The sequence below is a fragment of the Gouania willdenowi genome, chromosome 8 (assembly GCF_900634775.1).
Source record: "Gouania willdenowi chromosome 8, fGouWil2.1, whole genome shotgun sequence".
Classification (NCBI taxonomy): Eukaryota; Metazoa; Chordata; class Actinopteri; order Blenniiformes; family Gobiesocidae; genus Gouania; species Gouania willdenowi.
This window is the reverse complement of record NC_041051.1, coordinates 10853834-10866394: the sequence shown is the minus strand read 5'-3', so window position 1 is coordinate 10866394 and position 12561 is coordinate 10853834. Positions and strand designations below refer to the sequence as shown.

Below are 12561 nucleotides of genomic sequence, written 5' to 3'. Positions count from 1 at the left end.
ACATTTCAATGACTAAGGATATGTCTTTGTCACGTAAACAGCAAAAATAAACAATAGCCTATAGGCCCTACAGCATGTAATGAAACCCCCCTTACAACATATGCCAATAATCTTAAAAGTGGAGTAGCTACATATATATGTTAAAATTTAAATTGAGTGACATGTATTGCCAAAGCTATGAGGTGCCAAATGTAAAAACTCCATCGCTTTTTCATATTGGACATATTTTGAAAATTTAGCTTACGTTCCTCACATTTAGCTCAGTTTTCTTTCATTTGAGACAAATTCATTTAAAGCAGTACACATGAAAAATAAATCTAAATGTTAAATCTAAATCTAAATGTATAGCATGGGCAGGGCCTCGTGATCGACAGGCGCTGAACTGCCCACTTTGTATAATTTCTAAACATTTAGCTTTACACTTGGCGACCGATTGAACATTTAGATTTAGATTGAACATTTAGATATAGATTGAACTTTTAGATTTAGATTGAACATTTAGGTTTGCAATTTGGATTTACATTTAACATTCAGATTGAGATTTAACATTTACATTTAGATTTAACATTTAGATTTAGATTTAACATTTAGACTTAAGTATTGATTGACCCTTTAGATTTAGATTTACAATTTGGATTTACAGTTAACATTAAGATTTAGATTTAACATTTAGATTTAGATTTAACATTTAGACTTAAGATTTAGATTGACCCTTTAGATTTAGATTTACAATTTGGATTTACAGTTAACATTAAGATTTAGATTTACCATTTAGATTTACCATTTAGATTTAACATATAGATTAAACATTTAGATTTAACATTTAGATTTAGATTTACATTGAACATTTAGATTCAACTTGTATTTTACATATACATTTAGATTTAACATTTACATTTAGATTTATTTTCCATCTTTACACTATTTTAACAATGATATAGAACATGCTGTTTTACATAAATGTGAGAAAAGTGAGCTAAATGTTCAAAATGTGTCGGCTATAAAACAGTGACAGAGTTTTTACATTGGGCACCCCAGAGAACTATTTACGCCTGCATGACACTGCATTTTAAGATTTATCTTTGTCTGAAGCTCTGATTTCTGTCTCCTTTTCAAGAACTGCACTGTACTCATTTTCACTTTCACTGTTAATCCACCTGCTGGTTATGTAAAATGGGACAATGAGGTATTTTTTTAACAGCTAAATAAGTCCATGTTGGTATAAATCAAGTTCACTCAGTTCATGGCAACTGCTGTCAACAGTGTGGATTATGAGGGATCTTCTATTTGACAGAAAGTTCTTTGGAACCACGGACCAGGGGATCAGATCTAAACAGCAATCTGCAGCACTTGACACTAAGCTAAAACCAACAGCCTGCCACCAACCCTCACTCTTTCATCTCCATTCTTAGCACGGATCTGCAGATGAAGCCGTTATCAACTGTGGAAGGCCATTCACAGAACAGTGTGATCTTGTATCTCTTCCCATGACCGTTGAGCATCGTCCCATTGCTGCGATTGTGCTAAGACTTGATGAACGAGTGACGGTAGTCCCAGCTGTGTGTGGTGGAGTATTGCACCATACCCTCAGACTGTTTTCTATCCATGCGCAGAGCTTCAGCCTCGAGGTGCCAGAACTAAAACTCACTCTCGCTCTGACGATAAAGCTGCAACTACAGCTTTATCACATTACTTAAGTGGAATCTTGGCCCTCACAGGCAGTAACAGCATACTTTAAGCTGCTGTTATGAGGCACACAGGAGCTGATATGATGCTATCTAGATATCAGGGGTGAGAGTTATGCTAAACAATTTGAAATAGGATGTTAGGCGATAGCAGTCTGCAGGGAAATTGCAGTGCTTATTAAAATTGGACATGGAGCCATACGGAATATTCATAATCTAACTCTGTGGCCGTGTTTACATGGGAGCTTTAATTCCCCTTTAGTTCAGAATAAAAATTGATTCCTCTTTAAACTGACCTTGTAAACACTTAATTACTAATGCAAATGTAATTCTGAATAAAGATTAAATTCAAATGAGGTGGCTGGTTTATTCCGATTTTAATTCCAAATTAAATAATTCCTCGATCTTGTAAACACTTAATTCTGCTTTAGGTTAATTCCACTTGTTCTGCGCATGTGAAACTTGCCGCGATGATGCGCTGGTGATGACATAATGCAAGATGGCCGCCCGGACTGGAGCCGAGACTATTTGTTTAATAAGAGCCTTAAAATACATGGAGACAATGAAAAAAGTGGATGAACGGAAGAATAAACATGCGGACATTCACGCGGACCTCGGCAAACGGAACAGACGACATCGGGGCATGAAGCGCCAAAGGATCATCATAAAGTTAATTTTTCACTCAATGTCCTGTACAATGGAGGTAGAACAGCTGTTGCACCAACCGCTGGCTTTGATTGACCAAGGTACGGTGTTCTGCCTCTCTTCTCCTGCTCAGCTGACCAAAGTGAAACACTGTGTTATTGTCAAACTACTGATTCAAAACCACACTCGAAAATAGTTCTTATTAAGTGGTTTTTATGTTGTAGCCGAAAATATAAGGTTTGTTGTGTTTTTTTCCTGATAGATGTGATACGTCACGTTTGCCCCCCTGTCCAATCAGAGCCTTCCCAACCCCCACACCTAAAGCAGAATTGAATAAAGCCGAATAAACCTGTTTTTCATGTAAACCTCATTTCGGAATCACTATTTCCATGGAAACACGAAGCAGAACACTTTAATTCCGAATAATTTAATTTGGAATAATTAAATCCGAATTAAAAAACATCACGTAGCCAAGACCACTGATCCATTCCTAAAGTGTTTTCCTGGAAAACGACTCGGATTACATCACTCCTGGTCATATCAGACTCAGCTCCAGGGCTCTTTGCCCAATGATGGTCCTGATCTGCCCTCAGGTCCTCAGCCGTGTCAGCTTGAATTTACTACTGTTCCTGACGTTATGATTTGTGAGGCCATGTGGACTGACAGACCATAAGGATCGCTATTACAAGCAGGCATGCCCTTCCACTCTCAGAGTAATGCTGTCACATGATCAAAAAAAAGCTCCATAGTGTTGCTAATACGGTCATACAGTGCTGCTGCTCCTGCTGCACGTACACCATTCGTGTCCCCGGCTGTGTAACTCGATCTTTTTCCTCCTGTATCTGGAGCACCACTCCTCAACTGCCATTGGCTGCTGTGCTATAATCAGCATAATGACCCTTGTGAAATGCATTCTGGGAATATTCTGTCTTTGACTTGGCCTTATGAAGCCAATGCTGTTTCTGGTCTTAAGATGCAGGGGTGATGTAATCACTTTCTTCAACCAACTGAAGGAAATGTTATAGAATTATGTCGAAGAGGGAAGATTTGTTATTGACATCTTTATTACAAATACATATTTTTGTCATTAGCGGTTGCAAAATACTAACAATCCTCATAATTCCAGCAAGTTCATTTTGTCTTTTTTTTTGAAAGTCGGCCGCGTCCAAAAAAAACTCGTAAGCGATCAGTAGATGCCTCTGAGGGAGACTGACAGTTGGCAATCGAAACGAGAAGAAAAAATTAAAAATAACATGTCACGCGATCAAAGTAAATTTCCTGAAAAAAGTAGTTTGAATAAATAAAACCTCAACATACTAATACTCCTCAATGACTACACATCTGAGTGGTACTCAGATATTACATGCATTTCATCATTTGATTTAAAACAATGACTATTGTAGTTCTTACACATTTTCCAAAACTTCATTCCAAAAAATGAATATTTGTTTAACCTTTAGGGGACGATCGCATCGAGATTTAAAAAGTGCAAGAATGTCGTGAGCAAGACGCATGCAATGTTTCATGAACACACAAAGAGTAAAATAACATTTTGTTAAAGCAAATACAGTCACAACGGTAGAATATTTATCACTTTTTTCTTCTTATTTAGACACTTGTAGATACATTTTCTTTAAGATTGAAGCTATAATAAATAATTTTACAGATTTACCTTAACATCACACTGGATTCATGCTAAATAAATTATAACATGTCTGGTTTAACAGCTACATTTTTTTTGTTGTTGCTGTGGTCTTTTGATATTTTGACTTAGTTTATATTCTAGTGTCAGATAGGTTTCTAAATCTGATTCCCTTCAAGGGTGGAAGTCAGTGCTACTAACCTTGAACAATGTAAACAACGCAAGAAGATGTATGGACTTTAACCATTTAGGTTAATAATAATATAAAAGATCCAATCACACACACCCACGCACACAAGTACAGTACAGTACAGTACAAGAAGTGGCTTATTGGTTTTTATCCTGATAAATAACAATTGCTTTATAATTTGATATTTGTAATTCCGAGAAAAAAAAAATCGATTCAGTCGTATATTGCGATATTTCAAAAAGCAATTATCGTGTTGATCCAAAAAAATGTTTTTTAATCGTGTTTTAACCAACAAAATAAAACATTTCATTGTGCTACTGTATGCAAAGCACGTACCCTCCCGGTCACTAGGTGTCAGTGAACCACATCAGACTTTGTTAAACTACTTCACTCCTCAATACATTTTAGCTGGAAGTTTATTGTACTTTATTTTTTATAAAACATACTGGGCGCTTTTATATATTTTTATTTTAAGAATTTAAGAACTTAACAGAATCAGAATCTGTTGTAGAAGCAAAATTTAAAGTTTTTTTAAAAAAAAAAAATGTAATTTCACAGTTTGATAAACATTCCACTTGCACACAAAATAAACTGTATTAAATACCATTTTGAACTTGTAAAGGTGACATTTGTAATTACTGATCTCACAATGTATATCATATTGTTTAGTATCAGGTTATATCGGGATATATCGTATCATGACACCCCTGGTTTATGTAACAAATCATGTAGACAATCTTCTTCCACTGTTGTTGTGGTACATACCATGAAAAACATTCAGTATTTAAAGGATGACTTGTGAACTTCTGCAAATATTAAAATAAAATAAAAGAAGCTCATCTTAGACATTAGGAATAAATTATCAATTTAGTTGATCGTCATTTTCTTGTGTAGAACATTACATTCTGAGGTTCATTCAGCATTCTGAATGCAAACATAAAGTCCATTTATTTCCCTTTAAAAAGTGATAACTGCAGATTTAAAACTGAAAAATACATCACAGGGCCATGGTAAACATTTAGCATTTCTTTTTTTTTTTTTTTTTTAAACTACTTCCAAGAATGTATTAATGTTATTGTGCAGAGTGAAGTATGTCTTACTTTGATGTGCGAGTATAGATTGCAGCTCCCACTTCAGAGTGCTGTGCTAAACTTGGAATTGTTCATTTATCAGTAGGGCAAAATGTATTATATTATATTAGTCACACTAAGCAGTGAAACCTCCAATCCCTGTTACATCACCAAAGACCTTCATGTAAATTAAGGAGAGTGCTAACCCCTTTATATGTTTTAAGTCAATAAGCAGGTACGGTTTGCATCAACTTTATACATTTCTGCTGTTACATAATTGAGGTTTTTTTTATACTAAAAGCCATTCGAGTCATTAATTTGTGCAAAAGCGTATTATGTTCATGTCCTTAAAGTGAGGGGTAAAGGTTACAACAGTGTATTCACCTGTTTTAATGTCCTCCACCTTTAACTGTTTGATCTCCCTTAAAGGAGACTTTTTACATATAAATCATACAGTTGTGGTCTATATAAAGTGGAACTGCAATGCTTGGGTCTGAATTCCTCATTATTATAGCTCCACAGGCCCCTTTTCTACCCTTTTCTGATGTGCTTCTGAGAGCAACTCGTTTTGGTGCGGCCTCTTTAAATGAAATGAGACACTTCATACCCCGCCCCCTCTCCAGGTTGCAGAGGTGACACTCGGTTCAACTCCACCCTGTTCGGCCTTTTTTGTAGTTTAATAGAAGAGATAGGGTTATGTAGCGGCGCATAAACTTTTTATTCACACGTTATTTACAAAATGTCAACAACAGAAGACTTGTCCATCCAGCCTTACATGTTTGAGCCAGAGTCTGACCTGGCGGAGCGAGATGAAAATGAAGATTATGAACCTGCACAATCCTAACAAGTGAGCTAACACAAGCACCGAGCTAACGCTAGCGCCAAGCTAACGTCACAAAATGCATTTTAATACAGTCTTTCTGAGACAAAAACGTCAAAATGAAATGACTAATGAAAACTTTAGACTTAAATTAAATCACGTAGGCCATATCATCAAGGATCTAAAACGACCACACAACGCTAACATATGAAGACGGTGCAACTGCTAATGCTAACAAAACAATGACAGGGACGTCTTATCGTCACACTTTTTAGCGTTATTTACAGCTTACCGAAGTGCTCTGTTCGTCGTCTCCAAAGATAGAAGGAATTGACCCCTCAATCAGACAAAGTCTTTCAGCAAATCCTTCTTTATACTGGTGGAGGTTGCTGAAGCAGTCATCATTGAAGTGCTGCGCGCACACAAAAATGACCTTACCCACAGATGTGGGTACATTTCTGTGAAAAATAAAACTCAACCAGACACTTCGAAAAGGTTCTGATGCTGGGAGACGGTGTAATGAAGCGTGTGGGTTACTACATCCAACAACCGAACATTTTGACTTATCCTCTCGTAACTTCGGCATCCTTGAGCTTGGACTACAAAATAAAAGCGAGAAATAAAAACGGCCGATTGCTCGAAGTGTTGGGCCTGGAGTCGATGTCCTAATTTGGCAGTTCCGCTGCAAATACTGTGACGTTATTGTTCAAAAAACGTAATAGAGAATAGAAAAATCGAAACAGATTGAAAAATATGACCAAAACAGAATATAAAGATATCAACGGAGCACCTGAAGAGACTATTTTAAATTTTTCTGTACTTCTAAACACTCTAAATATACAACAAAATGCATTTAAGGGCTAAAAAAGTGGATTTAGCATGACATGTCCCCTTTAAATCGAATGAATTCCCAGTGCACCCTGGTGAAAGAAGAAGAGGTTAGTGGAGCATCCTTTTATTTTTAATAAACTAAATCCACCTTTCAAACAAACAACATCAAAAGATTAGAGCCACGCATGCAAAACTCTTGACCTCTGACCTCCCCTTCGCTGGCTGGTGGCTTTAGCTAAGGTAACCCAATCCTCTCACAAACAAGTCAGCCAGCCTCGCTCTGCCTTATGTGAAAAGTGTGAGCCAACGTCTCCAACAGCTGCTGCTGCAACTGTTTACTGCTTTTCCCGTTTTACTGATGCTCATACACGGTGAAAGTCAGGCGCAGAAACACTTTCCTCTGGACTGAATTTGGGCCTGTGAGTGACATACTGATTACTTTTCTTAACAGGCTGTAAAGCTTTAACTTCTCATGGGACCATTTATCCACTGCTCTAGTGGAAGCCTTTTAATTCAGGGTCACATGGGTCATTGCCCGGAAAATGTTACAGTGTTTATGTGATGATAGGCACAGTCGGGAGGTGTGTCTGCATTTTAAAGCTCTGCCCTTTGCTATACCAACATTTATACATGGCCTGAGATATCGGTTTACACTACCAAAGAACCACCTCCACCACCTCCCTTCACCTCCTCATGAGGAATAAGTTTTAGCAAAATTAACCAACAATTAATAGGAAAAATGTGCCATTACATGCAAGGGCATAGGAGCAGGACTAATATGAACCACACTGTGGCCATGTCTAATCCTAAAACAATTGGAGAAGCAGTGCAACAGTGTATTTTTTTCAGCTGTAATGCTGCACATTGGCCACTTCAAGTGTCCATTCCTTCAAATAAAAATGACTATATTTGTATTTGAAACAAAATGCACATTGACCACTCTTAGGCTGTGTTGTAAATGTACTACTCAGTATTCATACTAAGTCTGACGTCAAAATGAGTATGTGGTGCATTCATGTCAGATAGTATTGAAAGATTGAGTACGACAAATACCTGGATGTATACTATATTATATGGGGACATTTTTTGAGTGTGATTGTGGGCACACTAGTCATACTCAACCACCCCATAATGCATTGCGAGCGGAACATAAAATCGTCCTGGGACCGGCTTCAAGCTAAAAACCAAACATTCCCTTTTCAAAATAAAAGCATTTATTCTTGTCTTCAATTAGTTTTCAACACTTTTGTTACGGCTAGTGCCCCCAGCCTTCATCCCATCCATCTATCCATTTTCCGACCCACTGTTGCTGTTTTTTAGGGTCGTGGGGGTCTGCCGGTGCCTATCTCCGTCTCATACTGGGCGTTAGGCAAGAGTACACCAGTCCATTGCAGGGCAACACACAGACAGACAGACAACCACTCACACTTGCAATCAAGCTTTTTGACATAACATCCAAAAGGGGTCCGTAACAGCTTATGTAAATAAGGCTCTTGCTTTAAAGTGTTTAATGTGTTTCCGCAAGTTTTGTGGATCAAACTACCACATGTAGGTATTATACTTGGTCACTTTCTGTCTTGAAATGTTTTCCGAATTTCCAAAGGTGGAGAATCAACGGATATTTAGCCTCAGTTTGCTTCAGGTTTTGGTCATTGCTGGTTCGAAATATGTCTTGGGAAATTTAAAAGTAAACTTTAGTGTGAATGGTCATCATCCTAATCATACAACATTGAGTTTGTAGTGCATAGTGTGGAGTGTGACATTCAAACACAACCAGTAACAACCAGTATCAGCACGAGCCCCAACTTTAATTAAGGCTACCCATTCATTAGTTTTTTCCTCCTACACTAAAGTTTGTTCTTTTCAACTTTCATCCAATCCTTTTATCCCCATGTACATTACTTGAATCAAATGAAGCAGCAGCCTGAAAGCTTTTGTCAGATCTGAGTAAAATTACTGTAATGATACACATTGGCCGAAAAGAGAAACATATTAGCTTTCAGAAACTGTTTCTGTGAGGGCAGAGTTACTGTCATTACATCATATGTCACCAGTGACACGTTTACGTGATCCAAAAAGGCTGATGGATACATGGGCGGACAACGGAATTGGTATTTTAGTGAATCAAAAAAATGTGATACACAAAGTGTATGCGTAGTTTATAAAATGCTAACTCATTGGAAGTTTGATGTGGCCATTAATTACCCATGGAAACTATGATCTCATGAGCAGAGAACTTCAGCAACTTAAGAGTCCAGAAGTATGAGAACCATGAGAACCATGTTATGTATGTGGGGACAGATGACTGTTGGGCTCATTTTCAACAGCAAACGGCTCCATTTGATGCAGATGGCATATCAAGTGTTTTCCTTTTGCTCCACGTGGTCACTTGTTGTAAAGTTTTCACACATCCTTCATCTGTTAATGCTCAAATCTGAGATGTATGTTCACGGTTTCTATAGTTTGTCTTTTTGTCCTTTTAAATACATGTACATACTCTGATTTGTCTTCCTCATAGTCTTACCCAGTATGTTGCAATAGAGCACAAACATAGATAAATACCTCAACCAATCTGTTTATTGCATTCAGATCACAGTATTCAGATGTCGCTCCCTGCCAACACCTCATGGCAAAGAGCAGAATAAAGCAGGGGAAAGGAGAAGTTGATAGCCCATTATTGGGTTGCAGATTCAACCCTTAAGCGTCTAATGTCAAGCAGATTTTCCATACAGTTTTACCTAATAGCTAACTCAGAGTTCACAGGTGCTTTAAACTCACCAGTTCTTCCTCACCGAATCAGGTCTGAACCCAGTATCTCTCTTAGCCAACAGAGGATTACTGCCTTCTAATTTAGTTTGTGTCGCTTTTCCTACACCCACATCATGTTCCATTAACGCAATACTTGTTAGCCACAGTGAGCCTCTCCCACTGGGCTGTCCAGGATCAGACACAACCTGATTAGTGTAGCAGATGCTGCTCCGTACACCAGCTTTGTTAACTCTTTGATTCTGTTGACTCACATTGTAACTTCACACATCCACAAGAATAAGGCTGATGCCTAACTGAAAAAAATAAAGTATTAAACAAGCAACACCGATAAACAATCTACGCTATGCTAATAGCTAGTTTTTTATAAAAGGGACGGGGCTAACAGTGCTTGTTTGTGACGCAAGATGGTCCCAAAATGTCACATGATCTTGTTGTCAGCCAATGGCAAAAATCAATTGTGATAGCCGGGTTTCAACCCATAGAGGGCAGTGACTGACATTTTATAACTACTTTGACTAAAATGTTCAGAGTTGGACCAGGATCAATCAACAGCACTTCTTCATACCCAAATATCCGGAAGAGTATTACGGCCACAGAAGGAAAACTAATTTGGAGACTAAAATTGAAAAAAAAAAAAAAAAAAAGGTCGAAAATCAATGTCGACATTTTTTAGGGCCACTGACGAAAAAAAAAAATATCTGAGGTTAAAAAAAAATTTAAATAAAATAAACAAAATGCACTTGAAGAAAAAAGTCAAAAATCAATGTCAACTTTGTCTTTTTATTATGCTGACTGATTGCGCAAAATGCCTGCCAGGCAGTTTGAGGAAATGGTTAAATTATACTTTAGAATAATTACAGATGACTGTTACTTCAAAGTGCAAAAACTGTGACTCTGCTTATGTGCTTCCTTGTTAGTATGATGGTCAGTATCCCCGCCTGTCACGTGGGAGACTGGTGTTAAATTTCCCAATGGGGAGATTACATCATTATTCGTTCTGTGCTTTTTTTTTCTAGATTTATAGAACATGTCATATGTTTGGATTACTGATCCAGGGACTAACAGTGTTTTTGTCTGATTCAGTCTGCCACGTTAATTATATTTTTGCAAATGCAATTTAAAAATCTGCAAAATGGTGAGTTGTACTTGCAAGCCGACTGTATAAAAATGGAGAAGATTTTGGATGTCCAATGATGTCCTGGTTTACAAAATCCTTAATGGATAGAATAATGGTTTACAGTTTAACCAGTTCCTCAAACAGGCATTTTGTACAGTCAGCATAATGGAAAATAACTTGACATCAATTTTCAACTTTTTTTTGAAGTGCATGAATTTTTTTTTTTTTTTTTTTTACCTCCAACCTTTTTTTTGTTTTTTGTTTTTCTTCAGTGGCCCTAAAATCTCTACATTGATTTTCGTCTTTTTTTTTTTTTTTTTTTTTCCTCCGAAAAAAAATCTCGACTTTGATTTTTGCCTTTTTTCTAAAGTGCATGAGGTTTTTTTTTAGCCTCTGAATGTGTTTTTTTTTTTTTCTTCTGTGGCCCTAATACTCTTCCGTACAAATACATTTGTATTCAGCAGAAAAAAAGTGGTTTAGGGGTTTAGTTACTCTTAAAGGATAAGCTGACACACATTCAGAACAGATCAACATTGATTATTTAATCTAATTTAACAAAATAAAATGTGTTTTAAAAAGGCCACAATAGTAGGAATGCAGAGGTTCACCCAGTGCGCGCACAAGGGACACAGTGCTGCTATGTTCTGTCTTGGAGAATGAGGTCCTATGGTCTCTGTACAGCACAGCACTGGGTGATGTATGGAGGAAATAGGACCTCATTCATGTTTTAAATGTATATAGTTCCTTAAACTTTTCCAAATACGCTGCAGTAAGCGGTAATGTGATGAATTATAGGTGAAATTGGCTGAAGGCATATTAAACACAGACATGGAACATTTAGTCTTTTTTAAGGCTTTTTTAAACTTTTCAATCACTCATTTCATTTTACGTGATATTTATTGCCTAAAGCGTGCAGCCTGAGGCTGATATATATGTCATATTCGTGTATGTCTCCAGGATCTCTGTTGTGAAGTTGTTCGCACTGCACACAGGGGGGCAGACGTCACCTGCTCAGGAGCTGGTCTTCTTCCACTGAGCATTCAAATACGCTTTTTTAATTCCAGTTTTCACAAGTTCAAATAGCACTCCACCTCAGATGTGAGGATGCCGATTTTCATCTTGGAAAAGCTTATTTTATTGTCTGACTTCAGTGGGCGGGGCCTCCGAAACAGGAGAGCGTAACAAGTTATTGACGGTCGAATTCAGCCGCCGGAATTACCAAATCCTGTTCATTTGTACGCTGGAATTGGTCAGATATGAATGTTTCGTTTCATAAATTTCACTTTGGTCCTGTCGTATGACCAAATATGCACTCAGATTAGCACACATGTTCACGCAAGGTTGATAAATGAGGGTCAAAGCGTTAAAGCAAAATGTACACTTGAATTTTTTTGAACAAACAATATAACATGTGATAAACTATTTTTAATCACACTGTTTATGAAGCTGTCATGCAGCATTCAAAACATGCTATTTACATGCAATATGCTTCACAGTTGTTTATTTTAGATGGCAAAGTCACATCTAACCTGTCTGATAGCTTCATCACGCGAGTGTGGAGTGTAAAAGAAATAGTTTTGCTACACATAGTCACGTATAGCCTCTGACAATCCCCTGGTGTCAACGCTGTATCCATAACCATCTGCCTCTGAAGGCATTCACAAAATGTGGACAACCAAATCAGTGGACATCATTCTTAAATTCAACTTTAAATGTAACCATCTTTATGCTAGCATGTTCACCTACACTAAATTATTAAAAGTGACTAAAACATCAACTACATGTTTTTGTT

The 12561-nt window shown here is 37.3% G+C and overlaps 1 long non-coding RNA gene across 2 annotated transcripts in view; it reads right to left on the bottom strand.

Moving 5' to 3' along the window:
- The window catches only part of LOC114468680 (uncharacterized), a 57931-nt gene extending 48105 nt beyond the window's left edge, over positions 1 to 9826 (bottom strand). For both annotated transcript variants that reach the window (XR_003674663.1, XR_003674662.1), the window contains exon 1: positions 9662 to 9826. This is a non-coding gene — a long non-coding RNA (uncharacterized LOC114468680). The remainder of the gene's footprint in view (positions 1 to 9661) is intronic.
- Positions 9827 to 12561: the final 2735 nt, after the last annotated feature.